This window comes from Sarcophilus harrisii, chromosome 1 (assembly GCF_902635505.1).
Source record: "Sarcophilus harrisii chromosome 1, mSarHar1.11, whole genome shotgun sequence".
In the NCBI taxonomy this organism is placed as follows: Eukaryota; Metazoa; Chordata; class Mammalia; order Dasyuromorphia; family Dasyuridae; genus Sarcophilus; species Sarcophilus harrisii.
The window spans coordinates 103,618,148-103,642,488 of NC_045426.1; the positions used below are offsets into that span (position 1 = coordinate 103,618,148).

The window sequence follows — 24,341 nt, forward strand, 5'->3', positions numbered from 1 at the left end:
TTCTTTTTAAGTCACTGACATTCAAAATTTTTTTTAAACAATCTAATGCAGACAACTTATTGAGGTGAATCTTCCTAATTACTGCTAATTGCTTATCAAGAAAAAAAAAGACTTCTTGAAGTGCAGTTGTCTGTTACAGATGAACACAGCTCCAATGTGCATATTAAAGACAGGCATGACACTTGAGGTACTACATTATTATGAGGTCATACTAAATACGGTTTGCAATTAACAAAGAAGCTTTTAAGGTTGTTTAAAGTACTAAAAATGCCAATCTAACTCAAACTGGTTAAATTACAGACAATCAATAAAATATTGGTACCTGTATATAGAGAAGTACATTTCATTTTAATTCAATTTACTAAAACAAAAATAATCAAATTTATAACGTAACATATATTTTATACACACAAACATACATACATACAAATATCTCTCCAAATTAGTACTTAGTAAATATTTTGAATATAACATATTTTAACTTATTTGAAAATTAACTTTATTATTTGAAATGCCAAAAATGATTAAAGACAACTTTCTAAACAATTTCAATCTTAAAAATGGTTAAAGATGCCAAAAAATTTGATGTTATTATGCTTTTATTTCTATGAATATATTTTATATTATAGGCTTTTAACACTAATTTGAACTCAATCTATGTAACTAATCTATGTAATAAGCAAAGTGTTTTAAATAATATTATTTTAGCTGAAATGCTGATTTTAAAATTACATTTATTCAACATATAATTGGTAAATGACAGATTTTTCTTTAATTATTTATTTGCTTCTCATAAAATAAAATATCAGTATCTTGGAATTATTTAAAACCGATTGGCTAATAATAACAGCTTAAATTTATGTACAAATTTGTAGCTTTCAAAGAGTTTTCACAGACTATTTCACTTAATTAATCAATATTAAAATGAGTGATATTACTCTACATGATTTAAACCTTTATTATGATTATTATTATTATGACTGCCCTTAACAGTTAGTCATAGGACATTAATGGAAACATGGGAATAAAAGAAAAATTAGTACTTTAGTTAAATTATAAAATTTAGAAAACTAAAAAAAATTCAAATATCAAATATCCCTGGCAGAATAATAAGTTGTTGGCATTAGATTGTTTTAAAAAAAATTGAATGTCAGTGACTTAAAAAGAAAATTTTTTTTTGCTGACACATAGGTACAGAATGTTAAATATGAAATGTTAATATTGACTTGTCCATAGTAAAAATTGCAGCACTTAATAAAATGCGGAACAAATTTGTTAGCATTTCAAACTGCTCTCTTTACTTTTGCCAGCTGAAAAGTCCACTGGAACTCAAATATTAAACCACCTGCTCATTCTCTATGAAATGAATAATAAAAGAAAGCTAGAAGAGATAGTATGAGGATCAACACAGCCCACTACAAGAAACAGGGGGAAAATCCCCAACAAATCAGTGATACTCTAGTACAGGCTCTTTATCCTTTTGTAATCATACAGATGTTCTCACATAACATTAAAGAAAAATATGAAACTATTTCATAGTGAATTTTTTTTGCTTACTTGCTCTTATTGAAACAAAGTATTTGTCAGTACAATTACTTATTGTTCTAAAGCTACTTTGGGTATGGATTTTTGTGGACTGATCCAGCAACCTACTTAAACAACTCAAACCCCTACTTCATCAGAAAAATGTGTTATACGTACAAAATGTGGTTTACACACAAAAAAAGTGAGGATACAGCCTATTAAGGCCTTCTTGCAATTTTTTTCATATACAAACAACAGCTCATTTTCATTTTTATTAAATTTTCCTGAAACATTTAATTCCTATAGAGTTCTCTGAAAGCATTAATATTGCTTAACATGTTTTTGATTTCTAAATAATTTATGACCACTTATATTTATGTAAGCAATACATATGTTAAATAATTTTCAATTAATATCTTGCTAGAAAATGCATAGATATAAATATCATTTCAATTAATTACACTTGAAAAAGCATGAGTAGTGTATCAAGTTATAGTAACTTTAACCAAATATTTTTATCTTTTATATAACATAAATAGATATTTCACAACTCTGAATGTGCTCAGAATCATAACTTGTAAATCTACATTTTACATGCTCAAAGTAGTGAAATTATGATTATATAAATTCTGTTCATTTATAACGTGGAACATCTCCAGATCTGGAAATTAAAATATTTTAATGGTGAGGTCAATCATATGAACAGTGTCTATTTGCTTGATCTTACTACATCTAAGCACTGCAAATGAACTACTTCCATGAGAACCAGTCAGGGAATTTCAGTTACTCTACAGCTCATTACAAATTTAACAGCAGCAATTCTAAGTATTCATATGGTTCAGATAACACATACAAATACACTCCGCTGAAAATTCACCAGAGAAAAAAATTAATAATGTTTCCATCTGTTTCCTGTATATTTTTATAAAATAAAAACTCTTTATCTTCATATATACATATATTTTTAAAAAGCAGAATTTTTTTCATATGATTGAAATCAATGTTCATATATGCCTACCCAGAGGTACATTTCAAACCAAAAAACGTACAAATTATGAAAGAAAAACATCTTAACAAATATATAGAAGTAAAAGAAAATAGAATATATTTTAAAATCTTTAAAATATATGTAGCTATATTTTAAAGATAATGTAACTATATACTGTAATCTAGTAAATATACTGCTAAGAAGAATGGATGAACTTTTAATTAATGGAGAAACTCAGAATGAACTAAGGCTTATAAGAAAATCTAAGGACAACAGAAAAGGGCTTTGTAAAAAGAGTTATCAGAGAAAAAGAGGAACACTAAAGCAAGTATAGAACAATTGTTTCAAGGGGATGAGATGATAATAGAGGTGGAAAAAGAATTGCTCAATTCTGTTTTCTCTTCAAAGAAAAATGTTCTTTATGTTGGAAAGGACAAAATAAAAATTGCTAATATGAAATTGATTAAAGGAATGTCTAGATGTCCTTGAAGGGTTCAAGACATCAGACCCAGATGAGCTATTTTCCAGACTACTGAAAAAACTGGCAGAAGTGATTGCTGAGCTATTACCAGTGATCTCTCAAAGACCACCAGCTTTGAGAAAAGTACTGCAAGACTGAAGAAAAAGAAAAAGGATAGATAGATCCTGAAAACAAATCTATGATTCTCTGATTCCTAGTAAAATTCTAGTGTAAAATAACTGCTGCTGAGTTCAGGACTAGGTCATTTATCCTCTCCCTTTGGAGGAGTCCTAGTTTTAAACAGACAGCCAAAGATCAAGTTTATTCCTGAGGGTAAACCTGGACCTTACCAGAAGAGGCCAGTCTTTTTTTTGTTTTGTTTTCTCTGGATTTTTGTACCCCAATCCTGGAACACTTCTTGGAATGTCTTAAAGCTTGCATTTGGCTTGTACCCAAGAAGAGAAGTAGAAAGATACTCAATGTAAGATATAGTTCATGTACAGCAGTGTCCTATATACAAAAGAAAACATATAACCAAAAGATTCATGAGGACAGATTAACAAACACTTAAATGAGAAGTAATTACTAATACTATTGCACTGTTGTACTCTTCTGGGAAAATATCAAAATCTAAGACATTTTGTGAGACTGATGAAATGGCATTTCCCCTTCACCTCCATGTCCCAGTTTTTGCACAATTCTTTCAATCCCCTTATTTTCTGGCAAGTCAGGTGAGGGGTTGGGATCCTACTGTTGGTGTTCATCTTCTCCTATGCCATTCATTTGCCACCGTAGTTGTAGGGAGTAATTTCTATGGCATAGGCAACACTAACTGAGGGTCCCAGGAGCTTCTCACTAAGATTGTCCCCAAAGCTAAAACCACCCACTTCATCATAATTGCTGCTCAGTTCTCTGAATTCAGGAAAATAAAAAAAAAAAAGTAGGAGAGGCAGGGAAAAGCTTTGAGATCATGATTCAGACCTGTGTAGATGAGGACATTTTCAATAATTGTGGAAGTGAGAGTGGCTATTTCCCATCCCATGGGAAGATTCCACATGCTCTGTTGTAGGGCATGGGGTGGGGGATGCAGGTAGGAAAAAAAAGGTTACAGGGAGAGAGAGAAGAGGGAGAGAGAACTGTTTTCTTAAACTGAAGGAGCATTTTACTAAAATATGTTATTAAAAAGATGATTTGCAAATATCTAGACAAGGAAATGGTATCCACAGTGTAATGTGATTTAGTAGCCAAAAAGTGAATGTGATTTAAAACTACATTAAGACATATAATATGCTTTGTAATGGCTTCATCAATATTATGTCATGCCTGAATAATTTCACGTCCTTTTGGAGGGACAAGATTTCTAGTAGTTCAGAGGAAATGTTTATAACTAAAATATACCTAGATTTTTACATGGCAATTGGCAATACTCCAAATTAATTTTGTGGACAAGATGAAGGGATATGAGATTGATGATAATACAGATAGATAGGTTCAGAAATTGCGAAATGGCTCTACCAAAACAGAAATCATTTAAGGTTAGATATAAACTTAGAAAGAGGGATAGCTAACAAGGTCAGGAGCCATAAACATGTTGAAAGGTTAGAATTCTGGGCTGATAAGATGAAATGTAATAAAGAAAGATAAAAGGTCTAACTGTATACTTGAACTTTAAAAAAATAAATCTACTTCCAAGTAAAAGATGGGGAAAGCATAACTGTGTGGTAGTTTGTCTAACAAAGATCTTGGGGTATAAAAAGAGTCAAGAACAGAATAGAGGAAGCATAAAAACAATTATGAATTTAAGATATAGCATTGAAAACTAAGAAAATGATTTCCCCACTGTACTCTAATTTGGAGTATTATTATCTAAACTATTACATCCAGTTCTGTATATCACATTTGAGAAATAAGGGGAGAAGAACCAAGGGAGGGTTAGCCTAAGAAGAATCAACTGAAAGCAATGTAAATATTTAGCTGACCTAGATATGAGAAGATAGCTGCCATCAAATATTTGATGGGTTGCAATATGGAAGATGTATTAAATTTGCTCTGCCTGTCCCCAGAGAGTAGATCAATAATTAAGCATTACAAATAAGCAAATTTAGATTTAACATAAGAAAAAAATTTCTAAAATTTAGAGTTATCTTAAAATGGAATAGATTGCTTTGAGAGGTAGTAGACTACCCTTCACTTCAGGTCTTCAAAAAAGGCTGGATTACCACATCATATAAAAATTATTCTTGTTCATGTCTAGTTTGATTAAACGATCTCTTAGGTCTCTTTTAACTTTGAGATCTTTGATGATACTATATTTTTACAAGTATAAGAAAGATTTTTCTGGAAGTAATATGAAGGATGAATTGGAAAGGACAAATATTGCAAGTGAGATTTAGAAGTTTTTCATAGTTCAGGTGGGAGATAATGAAGACATATATTAAGGGAATGGCATTAAGCATAGAAAATGAGGGATTTGAGAGATCTTACAGGGACAGAATTAACAGGATAGGGCAAATAATGGCTATGGTAAAATAGAGGTGGGAAGGATGAGGTAAAGGAAAGAATAAAAAATATCATGATTACAACATGCAATGCAGCACAGAAGAAAATGGGTTTGAAAAAGGAAAAATAATTTACTTTTTTTCATATCTGATCTGAGATACTGTAGGGAAACATAGCTGGAGACAAATTGTAAGTAGCTAGAAAGGAGTGTAGAACTCAGAAAAAAGATCAAGGTTTGAGAGAGGGATTTTTTGATATCATCATGTAATCATGCACAATATCTGAGGCTGTAGATCTGAATGTGATTATTTACTGTGTGAGGAGCAAAATAAAATACATAGACTAAACTCATTTTTCCTCAAAAATTACTTGATTCAGAGGGACTAAGGCCCAGTACATCAATGTAACTTCCTGATAACCTTAACTACAAAATCTAGTCTATACAGAGATAAGAAGTTGGTCTTCCTCAAAATTGACTGGTAAACCAGTATAGCCAACACAAAGTCAAAGAAACTATTTGCAATTGAATCAGTGGTGTTTACTGATTAATAACCTTTCTTTTCTATGGCTAAGTAAACTTATTTTTTTGTTAACTGTTAGAAGATTGGGCCTAAAACATTTGGAAATATTAGTATTGGATCAGTATGGTCTTTTATAAGTGAAGATAGAGAGAGATGCAAGGGAAGATGAGTTCTTGGTTGTTTACCTGATATCTTTTGGTGCTTCCTGTAGTGCTGGCTATACAAAGTAAAGTGGTTCCTATTTCAACAGGAAAATTAGAGAGTAAATTGTATAATGAATATGCCCCATTTCTTTAAAAAATCATCCCCTAAGTACTATCAGCTGTCATTGTCAATTATTTGAATAATTTTTGTATTTAAAAATGATTGTGATTTCCAGACCATCAGTTGTTTTAGGTCTGTAAAGACCCCCAAAGACCAAAATTATGGGATTGTCTAAGAAAGGCTGTGAATGAATTTCTCAATATTCTTTAGTAAGGGAAGCCTGGATGTTGGGCAAGAAACATGAAGTAAGTGGTAGTACAAGTTGATATTTGATATTGAACTTATCAACAGAAGAGGTTGCATGCAAATAACGTTTTAGTGATCTTATTAAAAATGACTCTGACTCAAAATAAGTCTAGGCGGCTATGCTATGTGTCATTATTTGTGCTAGAGAACCAATATTCTTGGTCCTTGCCTAGTTAGTCACTGCTTTACAATGGGAGAGCCACTAAAAATTACAAAGATTTTGCTTGACCCATTAACACGGATCAGATTAGGAAGATCCAGTACTTGGTCCTTCCAAAGGTCTTTCTAAAGCAAAGCCTAGGAATCCTGACCTTTGTTGTTCTCCATATTCTTTCATTTCTTTGGGTTACTGCTATATTTCTTCTTTCTATTTTGCTTTTTTTTTTCTATAATTGGATCAGTGAACTTAGACTTGGGCTATTGATGTTGTTTCCTGATTGTTGTTGTTGATGTTTGTCCTTCATTCTTGAAGAGGACCAGGACATCAGGGAGGGATGCCATAATATGCAAATGAAGTGGATTTAAGTGAGGGAGGGCTGTGCCTGGTTGCCTGTCTCACTTTCCCCTTCAGAGCCACTTGGGTCCAATGGCAGGATATAGGTCAAGACAATTGGAGATGGCTCTGAACGAAATGGGAGACCTTGGCCTTTTTAAGCTAAGGTGTTCAAGAAGTCTCAGTTTGATTAAAGCTACATTCATTCAGTGATTAAGGCCAGATAGCAACTGTAGCAAAGAATCTCCCCTTTAACCTAGTCCAAAAAAAACCCAAAAAAAACAAAACAAAACAAAACAAAAAAACAAGAAAACATCCTAAATAAATAAATCTGGGAGGGGAAGACTCTCAGAGTTTCTGGCCAAAACAGAAGACATTGCTATTTACATTCAATCTGAGTCAATCAGGACCCAAAAAATGACCAAATGGGGCTTCGTCTAGGACCTATTGGTGGCTACTGAACATTTTCTGAAATAGGTTTAAACATGAACCCTTCACAATAAGATAAGGGTAAGCAAGGATATCCATTATTACCACTATTATTCAATCTTGTTTGAAAAAGAAAGGAAATCAATGGAATAAAAATGGGCAATGAGAAAACAAAGCTATCGTTCTTTGCAAATGATATGATAGTATATTCATAAAACCATAGAAAACAACTAAAAATTAATTTAAACGATTAATGTTTAGCAAAATTGGAGGATAAAAAATAAACCCACGTACATTATTCACATTTTTATTTATTTTATTTACAAAACACAACAGGAAGGACAGAAAGGAAAATTCCATTTAAAATAACTGTAGTTGGGGCAGCTAGGTGGTGCAATGAATAGATCCCTAGCCCTGGAGACACAAGGACCTGAGATCAAATATGGCCTCAAACATTTGACACTACCAGTGTGACCCTGGACAAATGATTTATGTCCAACAGCCTCACAAAAATAATAATAAAATAACTTTAGATATAATATATTTGCGAGTCTCTCTAGCAAGACAAAACCATGGCCTCTATGAAAACAATTACAAAAAAATTTTGCACACAGTCAGATCAAAACAATTGGAGAAATATTACTCATGGACAGTTCAAACCAAGATAATAAAAATGACAATCCTACTTAAATTAATTTGCTAATTCAGTGCCATGCATATCAAGCTATAAAAGAATTATTTGACTAGAAAGAAAATGAATGACAAAAAAAACCAAATTAAAGGATAGTAACTCAATAGTTCCAAATTTCAAACTACCTTGCAAAGTGGTAATCATTAAAAACAATTTAATACTGGCTAACAAATAGAGCAGCAGACAAACAGCGAAGCAGAGCCAAGACAGCAGAGAACAGACATGTCTTTCTGTGATCTCCTCTGACCTTCTCTCAAAGCCTCTAAACTGGTTTTGGAGTCAAAGAACCCACAAATATTTGGATTAGAACAAATTTCCAGAAGAGATACATTGGAAGAACTTAAGAACAGGTCTGTTTCAAACAGGCAGCTAGACAATCTGCCAAGCCCAGACCACAGCACATGGAGACTGGGTCAAGGAACTGGGGAGGGGAGTCAGAAAATGACAATAATGAGACAACATACCAAAATTTTTGGATGCACCCAAAGCAGTTATTAAGAGAAACTGTATACCTCTAGATACTTACTTGCATAAAACAAAGAAAGAGAAGATCAATGAATTGGGCTTAACAGTTTTAAAAAGCTAGAAAAAGAACAAATTAAAAATCCTCAATTAAATACCAAATTTGAAATTCTGAAAATAAAAAGGGAGATTAATAAAATTGAAAATAAGAAAACTATTGAATTAATAAATAAAATTAAGAGCTGGTTTTATGAAAAAAACAACAAAAATAGATAAATCTTTAGTTAATTTGATTAAAAAAAGGAAAGAAAAAAATAAAATTGTTATCTCAAAAATGAAAAGGGAGAACTTTTCAACAATGAAGAGGGAATTAAAGCAATAATTAGGAGTTATTTTATCCAACTATATGCCACTAAATTTAATAATCTAAATGAAATTGAGGAATACTTATAAAATTATAGATGGCCCAGGAGAGGAAATAAACTCTTTAAATAGTCCTATTTAAAAAAAAAAAAAGAAAGAAAGAAAAGAAATAGGACAAGCTATTTATTAATCAACTCCCTAAGAAAAAATCTCCAGGAACAGATGGATTTACATGTGAATTCTGCCAAATATTTAAAGAACAACTAATTCCAATACTATATAAACTACTTGAAAAAATAGAGAATGAAGGTGTCCTAGCAAATTCCTTTTATGACACAGATATTGTGCTGATACCTAAACCAGGTAGGGTGAAAATAGAGAAAGAAAATTATAGACCAATCTCCCTAATGAATATTGATGCAGAACTCTTAAATAAATATTAGCAATGAGATTATAAAGTCTTCCCAGGATAATACACTATAACCAAGTAGGATTTATACCAGAAATTCAGGACTAGTTCAATATGAGGGAAAATGTTAGCATAACTGACTATATCAATAACCAAACTAACAATAAAAATCATATCATTACCTCAATAGATGCAGAAAAAGCATTTGACAAAATACAGAACCTATTCTTATTAAAAACATTAAAGAGTACACACCTCTCAGATTTCCTAAGATGACAGGAAAAGATAATGACAAATGTTAGAGAAGAGTGGGAAAACTGAGACACCGATACATTGTTGGTGGAATTGTGAATGGATCCAGACATTCTGAAGAGCAATTTGGAACAATTCCCAAAGGGCTATCAAATTGTGCATACCCTTTGATCTAACAGTATTTCTATTGGGCTTATATCCTAAAGAGATTTTAAAGGAAGGCAAAGAACCCACATGTGCAAAAATGTTTGTGGCAGCCCTTTTCATAGTAGCAAGAAACTGGAAACTGAGTGGATGCCCATCAGTTGGAGAATGGCTGAGTAAATTATGATATATGAAGGTTAGGGAATATTATTGTTCTATAAAAAACAATCAGGAGGATGATTTCATAAAGAGCTGGAGAGACTTACATGAACTGATGCTAAGTGAAATGAACAGAACCAGGAGATCATTGTACACGGCAACATCTACATTATATGATGATCAATTCTGATGAATATGTCTCTTTCCAACAATGAGATGATCTTGTGATGAAGAGAGTCATATACATCCAAAGAGAGAACAGTGGGAACTGAGTGTGGATCACAATATAATATTGTCACACTTTTTGTTATTGTTCACTTGCATTTTGTTTTCTTACTCATTTTCTTTACTTATTTGATCTGATTTTTCTTGCATAGTAAGAGAATTGTATAAATACGTTTACACATATTGAATTTAACATATATTTTAACATGTATAACATATATTGAATTGCTTGCCACCTAGGGGAGAGGATGGGGCGAAGGAGAGGAAAATCTAAAACACAAGGCTATGCAAGAGTTAATGTTGAAAAATTATCTGTGCATATGTTTTGAAAATAAAAAAGTTTTCTAAAACATAAATAAATAATTGTGAGCAAACAAACAAAAAAGAAATAGAATAGCAAATGAGTGAAATGTATTATATAATACACAGCTGTAAATGACCATCCCAATATAGCTTTTAATAAACCCAAAGATCAAAGTTTATGGGGCAAGAACTTACAAAAAAAAAAAAAAACTGCTGTGAAAACCATAAAACAGCCTGACAGAAACTAGACATGGATTAACATCTCATACCATACCAAAATAAGGTCAAAATTGATAAATGATTTAGAAATAAAAGTAATATCATAAGTAAATTAAGGAAGTATGGGAAAATGAACCTGTCAGAGCTATGGATAAGGGAAAAGTTTACAAGCAAGCAAAAAATAGAGAGGTTCTTGGAAAATAAAATGTATAATTTTAATTACATGAAATTTAAAATATTTTGAACAATGCCAATTAAGTCAAAATTAAAAGGAAAACAAGAAATTGGAGTAAAAATATTATAGCAAATTCCTCTGATAAAGTCCTTATTTGCCAAATAAACAGCTTAGCCAAATTCATAAAAATAAGAGACATTCCCTAAGAGAAATTCCCTATTTTCAAAACATGCATAGTTTTCAACATTCACTCTTGCAAAATCTTGTATTTTAAATTTTTTTCTCTCTCAATCCCTACCCCCTCCCCTAGATAGCAAGTAATCCAATATGTTACACATGCAATTTTTCTATAAATATTTCCATAATTATCATGCTACACAAGAAAAATCAGATAAAAAGGGAAAAATGAAAAGAAATCAAGAAAGCAGATAACAACAAAAAAGTGAAAATACTGTTGTGATCCACATTTAGTCCCCAAAGTCTTCTGTTTAGGCACAGATATAGTTAGATCTAGATGTCTTTATCATAAGAACATTGTAATTGGTCTGAATCGCCTCACTCTTGAAAAGAGTCACATCCAGCAGAATTGATCATCTTGTTGTGGCTGTGTACAACATTCTCCTGGTTCTACTCACTTCACTTAGCATCAGTTCATATAAGTCTCTCCAGGCCTCTCTCAAATCATCCTGCTGATTGTTTCTTATAGAACAATAATGTTCCATAACATTCATGTACCATAACTCATTCAGCCATTCTCCAACTGATGGGCATCCACTCAGCTTCCAGTTCCTTGCCACTACAAAAAGAGCTGCCACTAACATTTTTAAAGTACATGTGGAACTTTTCCCTCCTTTGGGATCTCTTTGGGATAAAAACTGAGTAGAGACACTACTATATCAAAGGTTGTGCACAGTTTGATAACTCTTTGGACAAAGTTCCTTAATAATCATGTTTCTAAATGCTCTACATCACCATTGATTAGAGAAATTAAAAGTAAAGCAAAAAGCAAAAAAAATTGAGGATAGCATTTACATCAATGTCAAATGTTACTTCAATCTGAGGAACACTTCTGGAAGCTGGGGGGATTCCTGTGAGCTCAGACTTCCCAAGCAAGTTGTTATCCTTTGTCATTGCTCTCTCACCTTCCTAAACCTGAATAAGCACATCAGAATAAGTGGTAAAGACTTGAGTCTGATTGGTAGGAATGCTGATTTGGTCATAACTGTTATAACTCCTCCAGCCTTTTCAATTCCAAGGAGAAAGGAGTGACATCCAACAGCAGCAAGTCCTGCACATTTTCAGATATATCTCCAGACAAATAGAAGCCTGGACAGTTGCACCATAAGCAACAGCCTCACCATGATGCTCTTGTTGAACCCCTTGCCATTGAAGAAGTCTTGAAGAAGCTTCTGGATTTGGGGCATGTGAGTAGAACCGTGCACCAGGACAATGTCATGAATCTGTGATTTCTCTAGCCTAGAATCTTTTAAGGCTTTTTCCACAGGGTCCAGTGTGTGCCCTGGAAGAGATCAGCATTCAGCTCTTTGAACTTTGGGGGATTGATGTATAGAAGAGATCCCTTCAGCAAGGGAGTCAGTTTCAGGCCTGGCCTTAGTACTAGAAGAGAGATGGTGTGCAGTAAACAGCCCTCTTGTTCTCACTGAAGTCCTTCTTGTGCATTAGCTCAGACTTGGCAATGAAATGGTTGACCATGTGATGAAGGAGTCCTCTCCATCTAACTGGGTGTCCCCAGCTATGGACTTGACTTCAAAAATGCCATCTTCAGTGGTAAGATGGAAACACCCAAAGTGCACCTCCAAGGTCAAAGATCAACACATTTCTCTTGGCAACACCTTTTTGTCCAAGCCATAAGCACAGCAGCAGCCTCTGGCTTAGTGATGGTTTGGAACACATTGAGACCAGCGATGGTTCCGGCATCTTGAGTGGCCTAACATTGGGAATTGTTGAAGTAGGCCGGTACTGTGACCACAGCATTTGTGACAGTCTTCCCAAGTTAAGCTTCAGCAATTTCTTTTATCTTGGTCAAGATCATAGAAGATACTCCTGGGCAGAAACCTTTGGTCTCTCCTTTATACTCCACTGGGACCTTGGGCCTACCTGCACCATTTAACACCATAAAAGGCCAATGCTTCATGTCTGACTGTACAACTGCATCATCAGATCCTCACCTAATCAGACATTTGGCATCCCAAAGTCTGTTGATGGGGTTCATTGCAATTTGATTCTTTGCAGGATCACCAATTAAAAATTCCATGTCTGAAGGTAGCACAGCTGAGGGTGGTCTTGTTTCTTTGGTACTTAGCAATGATCTCCACTTTTCCATGTTGGACAACTCCCAAATGGAATAAATAGTGTCAAGAGCAATGCCAACTGCGGGTCCCTTCAACATGGTTGCTGGGGAGTTGGGGGTCACAGCTGACCACTGTGGAGAATGAAAGATCCCACATTCTTGAATTATCATCAATTTTCCTCCTAAACAACTTTTGTTACTATTTCCCCAAAAAGATATTGAAACTATTCTTGAGACTTGATTGCCTCAAGAGGCTAGAGAATCAGATTTTTTGCATCACTTCTTGGTCACTTAGATATAATACAATCACTATAGAGGATTTCCAGGAGTTAAGAGAGACTTGATTTATGAACTACAAAGTATAACTCAGAGGGAGAGGATTTTGCTTACATGAAACAACTTGAGGTATCTTAAATGATTATTCATGTTAAATAGTTTTTGTTATGGTTAAGTAAATATTATTTTGCTACCTCTTAAGTGGCCTATGAATATCTCATTTGTTTTCTTCATTCATTTAAAAAATATTGAGTTCCAAATTCTACACCTCCTCACTCCTCCCTCTCCCACCATTAAGAAGGCAAGTTTCAAATTATAGATGTGACAAGTCATAAATGTGAAGTTATGCAAAACATATTTCCATATTAGCCATATTGGGGGAAAAAAAGTAGGCTTCAATCTGCCTTCAAGAATTCATCAGTTCTTTTTCTGAAGGAGGAAAACATTTTTTATCTTGAGTTCTTTGAAGTTGTCTTAGATCACTGTCTTGGACAGAGTAACTAATCCTTAAACAGTTGATCATTATTTAAGTATCGCTGATACTATGTACAATTTTCTCCTGGTCCTGCTCAATTCATTCTGCCTCACTTTATGTAAATCTTTACATATTTTTCTAAAGCTATGCTGTTTGTTATTTTTTATAGCATAACGGTATCCCATCACAATCAAATACCACAACTTGTTCATCCATCAATGGACTGATATCCCCTCAATTTCTAATTCTTTTTCATCAGAAAAAAGAATTGTTATAAATATTTTTAATACAAATAGCTCCTTTTCCCTTTACTTTGACTTCTTTGGCATAAAGACCTAATAGTGGTATTGCTGAGCGAAAGGGTATCTATAATTTTATTACCCTTTGGACATAGTTCCACAATGTTCTCTAGAATGGGTGGACCAGTTCATAACTCCATCAAAAGTGCATTAGTAAGAGCAGCTAGGTGGCACAGTGGATAGAGCACCATCCCTGAAGTCAGGAGGATCTGAGTTCAAATTTAGTCTCAGATACTTAACACTTCCTAGCCATGTGACCTTGGGCAAGTCACTTAACCCCAATTGCCTCAGAGGAAAAAAGTGCATTAGAACACATGTTTTTCTACATTCACTTCAGCCTTTTTAATTTCCTTTTTCTGTCATATTAGCCAATCTGATAGCTTCCTGATGATATATATGGAACCCAGAAGGAAGTAATAGTTGTATTAATATGGACAACACAGAGGCAAAGAAGCTTTTCAACTGAATCAATGATGTGTACTTGATTATCCTGGTCATGCTTTTACCAAAAAAAATATCATTTTGTTAATTCTTGGTTTATGGATGTCTTATTTCATGCCAAGAGAAAGAGAAATAGAGACAAAGACAGAGATAGACACTCAGACAGACAGAGACGGAGAGAGACAGAGAGAGCAAGGGAGAGTGAGAGAAACAGAAAGAGACAGAAAGGGAGGGAGAGAGGGAGGAAGGGAAAGGGAAAGGAGATTAGATAATTAGAAACTAAATTGGTGTGGGACATCAATCTTATGGTCCTGTTCTCTCATTTTAAAGATGAGTTTTGAGGAAACTGAGGCCTAGAAAAATAAAATAGTTTTCACATGACTGATCAATCAATAAGATTTATTAAGTATCTATTATCTGATAAACTGTTAGGTACTAAAGAGCACATATTTTATTATGACCAATAATATATTCATAAATAAGTATATAAAATAAATATAAGAACATATTTTGGTGGAACATTATTAATCAATCAAATAAACATTTCTTAAGTACTTATTGTATGTCAGGCAGTATGCTAAGTGCTGGTGATTTAAATAAAAAAACAAAACAGTTCCTGCCTCCAAGAGAATTATCATCTAGCCAAGGAAGATAATATGCATATATGAAGGTATACACATACAAAAATAAAAGGGAACCTTGAACAGAAAGGCGCCAACAGCTAGAAGAGATAGGAAAGACATTATGTAGAAAGTCACACGTAAGTTGAGTCCTCAAGGAAATCAAAAGGTCCAAGAGATGAAGGTGAAGAAGGACAAAGACAGGTTGGGGCAAAAGTTTTAAAGTGGTAAATAGTGTCATGTATGAGAAATAAGCAGCCAGTGTAACTGCATTATAAAAGACATGGAGGAGAATTGAGAATAAGAAGACTATAAAAAAGTTAAAGAGGTTGAAATATAACCACAAAAGTTTATAATTAATCCTAGACAAACCTAGTAGTCATGGGATTTTATTGGGTAAAAGTGAGCAAGCTGTGTAGAAATTGGACTAAAAGGAGGGGAGACAAATCAAGGAAGCCAATGAGGAGAATATTGCAGCAGTCCAGAGAAGGCACCTTGTGGACTTGACCTGGATTTGTGTTTGTATGACAGAAGGGAAGGTGATTAAGAGGTGATCAGAGGCATTCAGGGAGGTTACAAACATGGGTGATTACAAATTATAGTAAGTAAATAGTAGTAAGTTAATTTGGAAAAGGGATTGGTTTGAGGGAAAAGATTATGAGTTTTGTTCTAGACAGGCTAAATTTCAGACATTTATGGGACATATAGTTTAGAAAGCCAAAAGATAATAGTCGATTTGGAACTGGTCCTCAGCAGGGAAAACCAGGCTAAATATATTGATGTATATGGCATTTACATAGATTTGATAATTAATCCCATTGGATCTTGAGACCACCAAGAGATAAGAAAGGAAAGGGATACTGGGGGTTAAATTCCCAGACCAGAGTTTCTTGAGGAAAGGAATAGTCTCTATTTTTATACTTCTGTCTCCAGTGTTTATTATAGTGTCTAGCACATACTAAGCTCTTAAAAATGCTGTTTTGATTATTTCTGAGGGACTACCAATACAAAAGGAGAAAGATGGGAGATATAGTATCTTGTATAAGTAACAACAAGAAAGTCAGTTTGCTTGGACTAAAAGTGGTCTATTGCTTTTAAATGTCAACACCAAGATCTAAGTCTATCATTTTTTATAATGTGCTAAGCTGTTTGTCATATATATCTATAAAGGAACAGCAAATACTGGTGTGTCATTCATTATTTGATTTTAAGCATAAAGATTAATAAATAAACCAACATGAGGAATACTACAAAATATATTTTCGTGCCAAAGAAGAAATAATATCTTGTGCTCAAGGAGAAACACTTCCTCTTTTCCATCACACAGCATTGCTCATATTAGTGAAGGAAAAGTTATTTCACATTTGAGTCAACATTTAAGGCAATGTTTGAAATTAACAACAATAAGTTTTATGTTAATCTCAAATGTATCCATTTTCTATAAGAACAGAAAAGTTTCCCACTGATACAATTCTATCATGTGTTGCCATCTACCACAATTTCTAGAAATCCTTGATGCATAATTTTGACTTAAAAATTTTGATATTCATCTTATTTACATTTCTCAGACTGGCTAAAACGATGGAAGAGGAATGTAACAAATGTTGGAAGAGATATAGAAAAATTGGGACACTAATTCACTGTTGGTGGAACTATGAACTGATTTAACCATTTTAGAGTATAATCTGGAATTATTCCCAATGAATTGTAAAACTGGGAATACCCTCTGACCCAGCAATTTCACAATTTGGTCTGTTCTCCAAGGTGATTAGGGGAAAAGGAAAAAAAATTGTATATTCTGAAATATATCCTCTCTTTGTGATCACAAAGAAATGGAAATGGAGAGGATGTCTTTCAATTGGGGAATGGCCAAACAAGTTGCAGCATATGATTGTGATGTTATATTACTGTTCTATAAGAAATGATGACCTGATTTTTGTAGTGGCAAAGAACTGAAAATTGAATAGATGCCCACCATTTGAGGAATGGTTGGATAAGTTATAGTATATGAATCTAATGGAATATTATTTTAATAAGAAACAATGAGAGAGGATTTCATAAAAGCTTAGAAACACTTAGATAAACTGATGCTGAGGGAAATCAATAGAACCAGAACATTATACACAGTAACAGCAAAATTATGTGATGAACAAAGAACTCAACTATTCTCAGCAGTGTGGCTATCCAGGACAATTCCAAAAGACTTGGGATGGAAACTGCCATCCACCTCCAAAGGGAGAACTATGAAGACTGAATATAGATGGAAACATAGTATTTTATCCTTTTTTGTTAATTTCCTTTTTCTTTCTCATAGTTTTCTTATTTTGGTCTTTGATACACATGGAATTATGTTTTAAGGTATTATATATATATATATATATATATATATATGTGTGTGTGTGTGTGTGTGTGTGTGTGTGTGTGTGACATATCAGATTGCTTGGTTCTTGGGAAGAGGGGAGGTAAGGGAGGGAGGGAGGAAAAAATTGGAACATAAAATCTTACAAAAATGAATGTTGAAAACTATTTTTACATGTATTTGGAAAAAATAAAATACTATTGTGAAATAAAGAAATTAAACTATAAAGGATTATGAAGGAAGATATTATTCACAATCAGAGAAAGAACTGAATTTATAGCATGGTTTAAAATGCACACACTTATGTATGTATGTATTATGTATGTATGTATGGCTTATATGTATGTGTACACACATTTTTGTGCCCAATGGTAGTTTCTAAGATGAGGGAAGTAGGGAGGGGGAAGAAAAGTGAACAGCAGAGAACAAAATAAAACTTAGAAACAAGCACAGAAATTAGGGAAGCTCGGAAAATGATTTCTAATACTACAGTTTTTTTAAAAAAAGTGAATAATATAAAATGGAAATTCATGGTTTTATATTGCATACTCTTTTTATTTCATATTGTATAGATGGAAATGTTATTTTTTTTCATTTCTTTGTATGTAAGTTCAAAATGAATTGTAAACATTTTGAATGTATGATTTCATTAACAAAATTAGCTCCCAGGTGAAGATTCTCCCTCTTCTGATGCCAATTGGAATCTATTCTGCTATTTATAGTATTAGAGCTACCTTGGGACACTGAGAAGTAATGGAACTTGACCAGAGTCATAGAATCCATACTTATTGGAGGGAGGATTTGAAACCATACTTCTCCAGCAATCTATCAATAAGCTGTTTTTAGGCACCCACCAAATATTGGACACTGTTCAGTGGGGGGATGCAAGATCAAAGAATAAGAAACTCCATATACCCAAGGATCTTACATTCTAATATGGAAAATAATGCATGTGTATATTTCATATATATTTATATATATGAAATAAATAAGTTAAAGGCTAAGGAAAGACTTCATGAAGATGATATTTGAGTTGTAAATTAAGGTAAGAGAAACAAAGTCTGTGAGATGAGGATAAGAAAAGAAAGCATTCTAGAAATCCAATCAAGAGGAAAGAAAGACAATAAATATATATGAGTATATATGCAGGTACATATAAAATACATGCATATGTATTTATCTATATGTAAAATCATGGTATATTTTCTCTATGTATGGAAAAACTTCATGTAAAAGGTGGTATTTGAACTACATCTTGAAGGAAAAGTTGCAGGTGAAAAGTGGGGATGGATGGTGAAAAGGCATGGAGATAGGAAGAACTAGAGGCCAGTTTGGCTGGCTTGCAAAGTACTAATAAAAAATGGTGCTAGAAAAATAGTGTGAGGCCACGTTGTGATATGAGTTACTTTTTAGATATGAGTTACTTTTTTAAATTGATTGAAAATAGAGACAAATGTGGATTACTTTTTCAATGATAATGGATATTCATTGGCAATTAATCCAAAAAAAATTCTAATAAAGTACTTGTATTAAATGAACAACTTTTAAGGGATATACTCCACAATTAAAGAAATGGATAATGTTCTTTGTGCCTATATTCTGAGGGACATAGAAAATGTAGTGAAATTTCTTTTCTGGTTAAGTATGAGGTAGAAAATTATTCTTTGTAATCTATACAGAAAAAAAAAGATTAGCTATGGTATGTTAAAATAAATTTTCATTGCTATTTTTCTGTATCACCAGAATTTCTTTGGTACCAGAATATTAAAAGATTTGAAGGGATGTAACATAAATGATATATGATTTTGTTAGCATGAGGCATATTAAAATATTATTTCAGGCCACCAACACAAATTGATTGAAACCCATCTAAGATTTAGTAATTAAGTCCCAGGTAAGACATGTTGTGATTTTCCTGAAGTCACATAGCTAGTTTCCTATGTGAAATTTAAAGCCTGGGCTTCCTAAATCTAGCCCCAGCCTATTCTCCTGTAGATGACAGCTTCGCTTTTTTCTAGGACCCCATCATTCAGAATTTACAGAGGGATTGCTTAAAGAAAAGGAGAAACCACAAAGCTTTTCGGATGATGCCAAGTTTCATAAAACAAAGTGGAAAATTCATAGTCCCGTTGTCTCTTATACATTTTGAAATTAACAACTGAGAACAAAACACCGGTCACTTGGCTGATAAAAGCAAAAATTCTGCCCATGCCTACTCTCTGGATATAAAGACCAATTTAAAAGTAGCAGTTGGGTGGAAATGTTGCAATTACTTCCCATGATAAACAAATGGAATACAAACTGCTGATCTTTTTTTCCATGAGGTAACTGTCCACTCTGAAAATGAAAATTTACAGAATGGCTGAGGCCACCGAGTAGCAACAAATTATACTTTATTTACCCACAATGTGATGGTGATGCACTAGAGTGGAAGTTTATCACAATAACTAGGCAAAGAGAGGAAAGACAAGTGGAATGGCAATAGATGAATTGAAGTACCAACAGTGTCTTCATCTCTAAAAAAGGTATGATCATTACTTTTCCTAATGGTTTCAGAGAAATGCTAAGAAAGTAAGATAATATAAATAAAAATTTTAAGTCCACATTGTTAATGCCACTTTATTTGGTGACACAAAATGATTGTTCTAATTTGTACTAGCAAATTAGTTTTCCTATCTAGCTCTATCAAAAAACTTTCAAATATCTTCTTGCTAATATTGACTTATTTCAAAATGATCCCACAACTAGATTTCAGAGTGGCATAGCCTTAGGCAATTTTATACCTTCAGGGAGTCTGATATTATTTTGAACAAAACTACATAAAACTCTCTGTGTTTTAATGGCCATGTCCCTCTAGTACATTAATACAATAAAAGAACATTAGGTATCCTCAAAGCATAACAGCTCCTTCACATTCTCCTGATTGTATTAATGTCAAAAAAGTCTACCACTACTATCTTATTTTTAAAAGATCTATTTCTCCATTTGATCCTTTTTTTTTTAAAGTAATTACTTTGTTGCAGTGATTAAGGGATTTTTCTGGTGTCATTTTTGCCTATAATGAATGAATTTCATAATGAAAATATTTGTTAATTTTTAAATGCCTTTTCCTATATGTTTTAGATATATCTCCTAAAATAAGGATGTAAATAAATAGAACTGCAATGCATATAAAATCAAATTTATACAATCAGTACAAATGTGGCTTTTTGTTGTTGTTGTTGTTTTCCAAAGCAAGAGAAAGTTTTCCACTATAAAGCAAAAATTAAAATCTTGGGGTGGCATTCTAGTAAGATATTTTTCTCCACGGAATAAAGAGAAATTAAGAATAAAACTTAATAAGAACATTTTGTGTTTAAAATTATTATCTACTTAACTTGCAATAGTTCTTTTTCAAGTTAACATTTAGATTAGCACTTATTAGTATATTTTTGAAGAATGGGAATTTTATGACAACTAGTCCAGGAAGTAAGGAAGTTGAAATATATACTATTAAGAAGCTATCTTACATTTTAAAGCATTGCTCAATATCAGAATCATTATTCTAGAATTACCTTTCCTTAAATCAAAGAAAAATCAAACTCCTAATCTGGGGGCAGGAAGAAAAAACACAAAATTAATTCATTGGTAGAACAATGGTAGAGACATTTGCTGTTTGAGCAATGTTTCTGTTAGCTTTGAAAACTGATCATAGCACCTAATGGCACAAGGAAAATGCTAGTGGAAAAAAGGATGCAGATCATATAATTACAACAAAGCTAGAACAAGAAAAGCTAATTTTAAAATATATAACAGATGCTTTCTAGGGTTACGAATATAATAAATATACTTTGTTCTTAAAGCTTTACAATTATGTTTTAAAATAATGCTCACAATAACAGGTTATATACAAATAACAGATATTTTACAAAAAGAAATTAAATTCAATTTACTATTTCATACATTAACCATATCTGTAACTAAAGTAGACACCTTAATGCAAATTTTATATTATAGCAAATTTAAATCCAACTCTAAAAGGTAATACATAACTGAATCTTGCAATGAGCTTAGTCAAAGAAAAATTATATTTGTTATGACTAATATACATGCTGCTATTTTAATGAGAGACACATTTGAAGATAAAGTGATACAAAGAATAAATGTTCTGTTGGGAATTTAAACCTATATGATATATTAGGCCAATAGTGTTTTAGAAACAGAAAACATATTTCTAACAAAAGCTGTTTTTAAAAAAAAATATTCCACTGATATCATCCCAACAGAATGAGAATAGCATATGAGTATGATTTTACTGTATATCCTGCTCTAAATAATAATAGTTTCTTGCAAAGTCTAATATAAGACATAGACATTCCATTAACAAGTATTTCTTGGTTGATTTAGAAGATAGGACATAAAAATAAGATAGTCACGTCCAATTCCACATGGATTCTCAGCTCAGATCCTGGTTTTTGCACAGTTTACCTTGTGAACATGATCCGAGTGACATTTCGCAAATTCCTGGATAAATGTTGCTACACTCTGCCAGCAGAGAGACAGGCTATGTCATGCACAGATCAATAATAATACCGTGTTTCATCAGCCTCAAAATCAAAAGTGCTTCATCTGGCAAAAGCCATGGCCCTTGAGAATCTGACATATATAAACTGAATACTCTACAAGGGATGTCTACTATTCAAACTTTTGTAGTAAAGCATCATGCAATTCACAATGAAACAGAATAACAAAAGTAGTTTTTAAATTAGTTACTTCCAAAGATTTGAAGTCACTCAGAAACTACTTAATAAAGGAAATTAAGCTATTTGTAAATTAAACTATTAACATAAATTAAGCTATTTAAAATTCTATATAGTTCCTGACTGAAAATATGAATTCAGTAGAATTTAAATGTACTTTATGAATAAGTATATAATGTGCTAATGTAGACTCCCCAGACTATGTGCATAGTATTACAAAGAACAAATCTATATAACATATAACATTTATATATTATACTCTTGTTTTAATTTCAAAGATCTGGCTCAGTTTAAAATATTCTATATAACCTTGAAATACATACATTAAATAAATATAATATCTCCATCAAAGATTTTTGATGTAGTAGTTTCCTTGGGAGGGTTGTTCTTATTATTTTGATTTTTAATATCAGTCTGCCATTTGAGTAATGTCAGAGCAAAAGAGGATTCATTTCAACAAAGATCACAGTGCTCCAGGGTATGTAAAACACAGTTCAAATTCTCCTCTCATAAAGCTTCTCATCTTGTTGGCAGGACAGGGGAGAAGATAAACACATTTAAATAAATATAATCTAATATTCAAATAGTCCTCGGATCTCAGCTATTTGGATAGTCCTTGCAATGATGCAGGCAACAATTTGTGGATATAATGAGATTCTTTTTCATATCCATGGGGAGCCCATTTAATATTCTGGTGGTGTCTGTGATTATTCTGGGCATCTTGAAACTCCCAGGGAAGAATCATTATTTCTTACTTGCTTTCAACACATGATAGGCCCATCTTGTTTTCCAATCATATGTTTCTTTGATGACACTTTTACTCCAGTTCTTTGTAGCCCCTTTGCAAGTGTTGTAGCCTGCTCACACTCATAACCTGACTCTCCATTCCCTTCTGAGTAACACTAATTATTAACAGTAAAATTAGGGATATGCTCATAGAGATAACCATAAAGCACAGCAATACACAGAGAAATTCATAACAAAGTGCTGTATAACTTGGAGAAAGTTTATAAGAGAGAGAGATTGTGAAGAGAGGTATGGGTGGGTAAGAGGGGGAACAGGAATTTCCAATTCATGGGAACAAAGGAGAAAAAGCAGAAGGCAAGGAATGAGTTATAGACAAAGGAGGACAATAAGGTAATGAGTGAGTTATAGTAAGAGATAGTATCAGACAAAGAAAAGGGAACAGTTGTAGAGCACCATGAGTGCCAGGAATTAGACCTAATGAAATAGGTAACTGAAAACTATTATAATTTCCCTAATTTCTTGAAAAGTATATTTTCATATTGGAAGTTATTTTGACTTGAGCAGTAACCATATGTACTGAGCAGTAGACAAGGCAGGCTCAAATCTGAATGGGCAAATTTTCAAATACACTTCTGATGTCTATTAATCCTAATCAGCAGATTTTTTAAACTAATCAACTCTCTTCTCAAATATAAAAATTTTGCTGTTTGGATTCAAGAGCAAAACATATAAATTATAGAATTTAAGGAATCTGTGATGATTCTTAGATGTCTGTAAGATTTAACGTGCTCTTGCAAGTGATATTTATTTTTACTATCCTAGATTATGTCCCATAACCCTTTAACATTTTCAATATCCCTCTCACTCTCCATGTTCATTCCTGCCTTCTGTTTTTTGCTCCATTGATTCCTATCATATGGCAAATCCTTTTTCCTTCTTAGTGATAAAGCTCAAGGCACATGAAATTTTGTTGTGGAGTTCCTGCATGAATATATTATTTTATCTTATGTCTTATTCCCCAATATATATTGTAAGCTACATGAGGGTAGGACCTGGACTGTGATTTAGGTAAATATTTTATATTTTCCAGTGGTCTTTGTTGAACTGATTTTAATCCCACATAACATAGCCTTTCAAAATAATACTTAAAATAATTAAATCTGTACTCTACATTTTGGCAATTTATTATAAATTAATTTAGCACTCTATTATATACAAATTTGGTTCTCTGTTCCTTGAAAGTAAATC

At 32.8% G+C, this 24,341-nt stretch overlaps 1 protein-coding gene and 1 pseudogene across 3 annotated transcripts in view; both read right to left on the reverse strand.

Annotated features, from left to right (window-relative positions):
- The window catches only part of CNTLN (centlein), a 429,193-nt gene that overhangs the window by 116,476 nt on the left and 288,376 nt on the right, over positions 1–24,341 (reverse strand). The window lies entirely within an intron of this gene.
- On the reverse strand, positions 11,796–13,782 carry LOC116422622 (annotated as a pseudogene).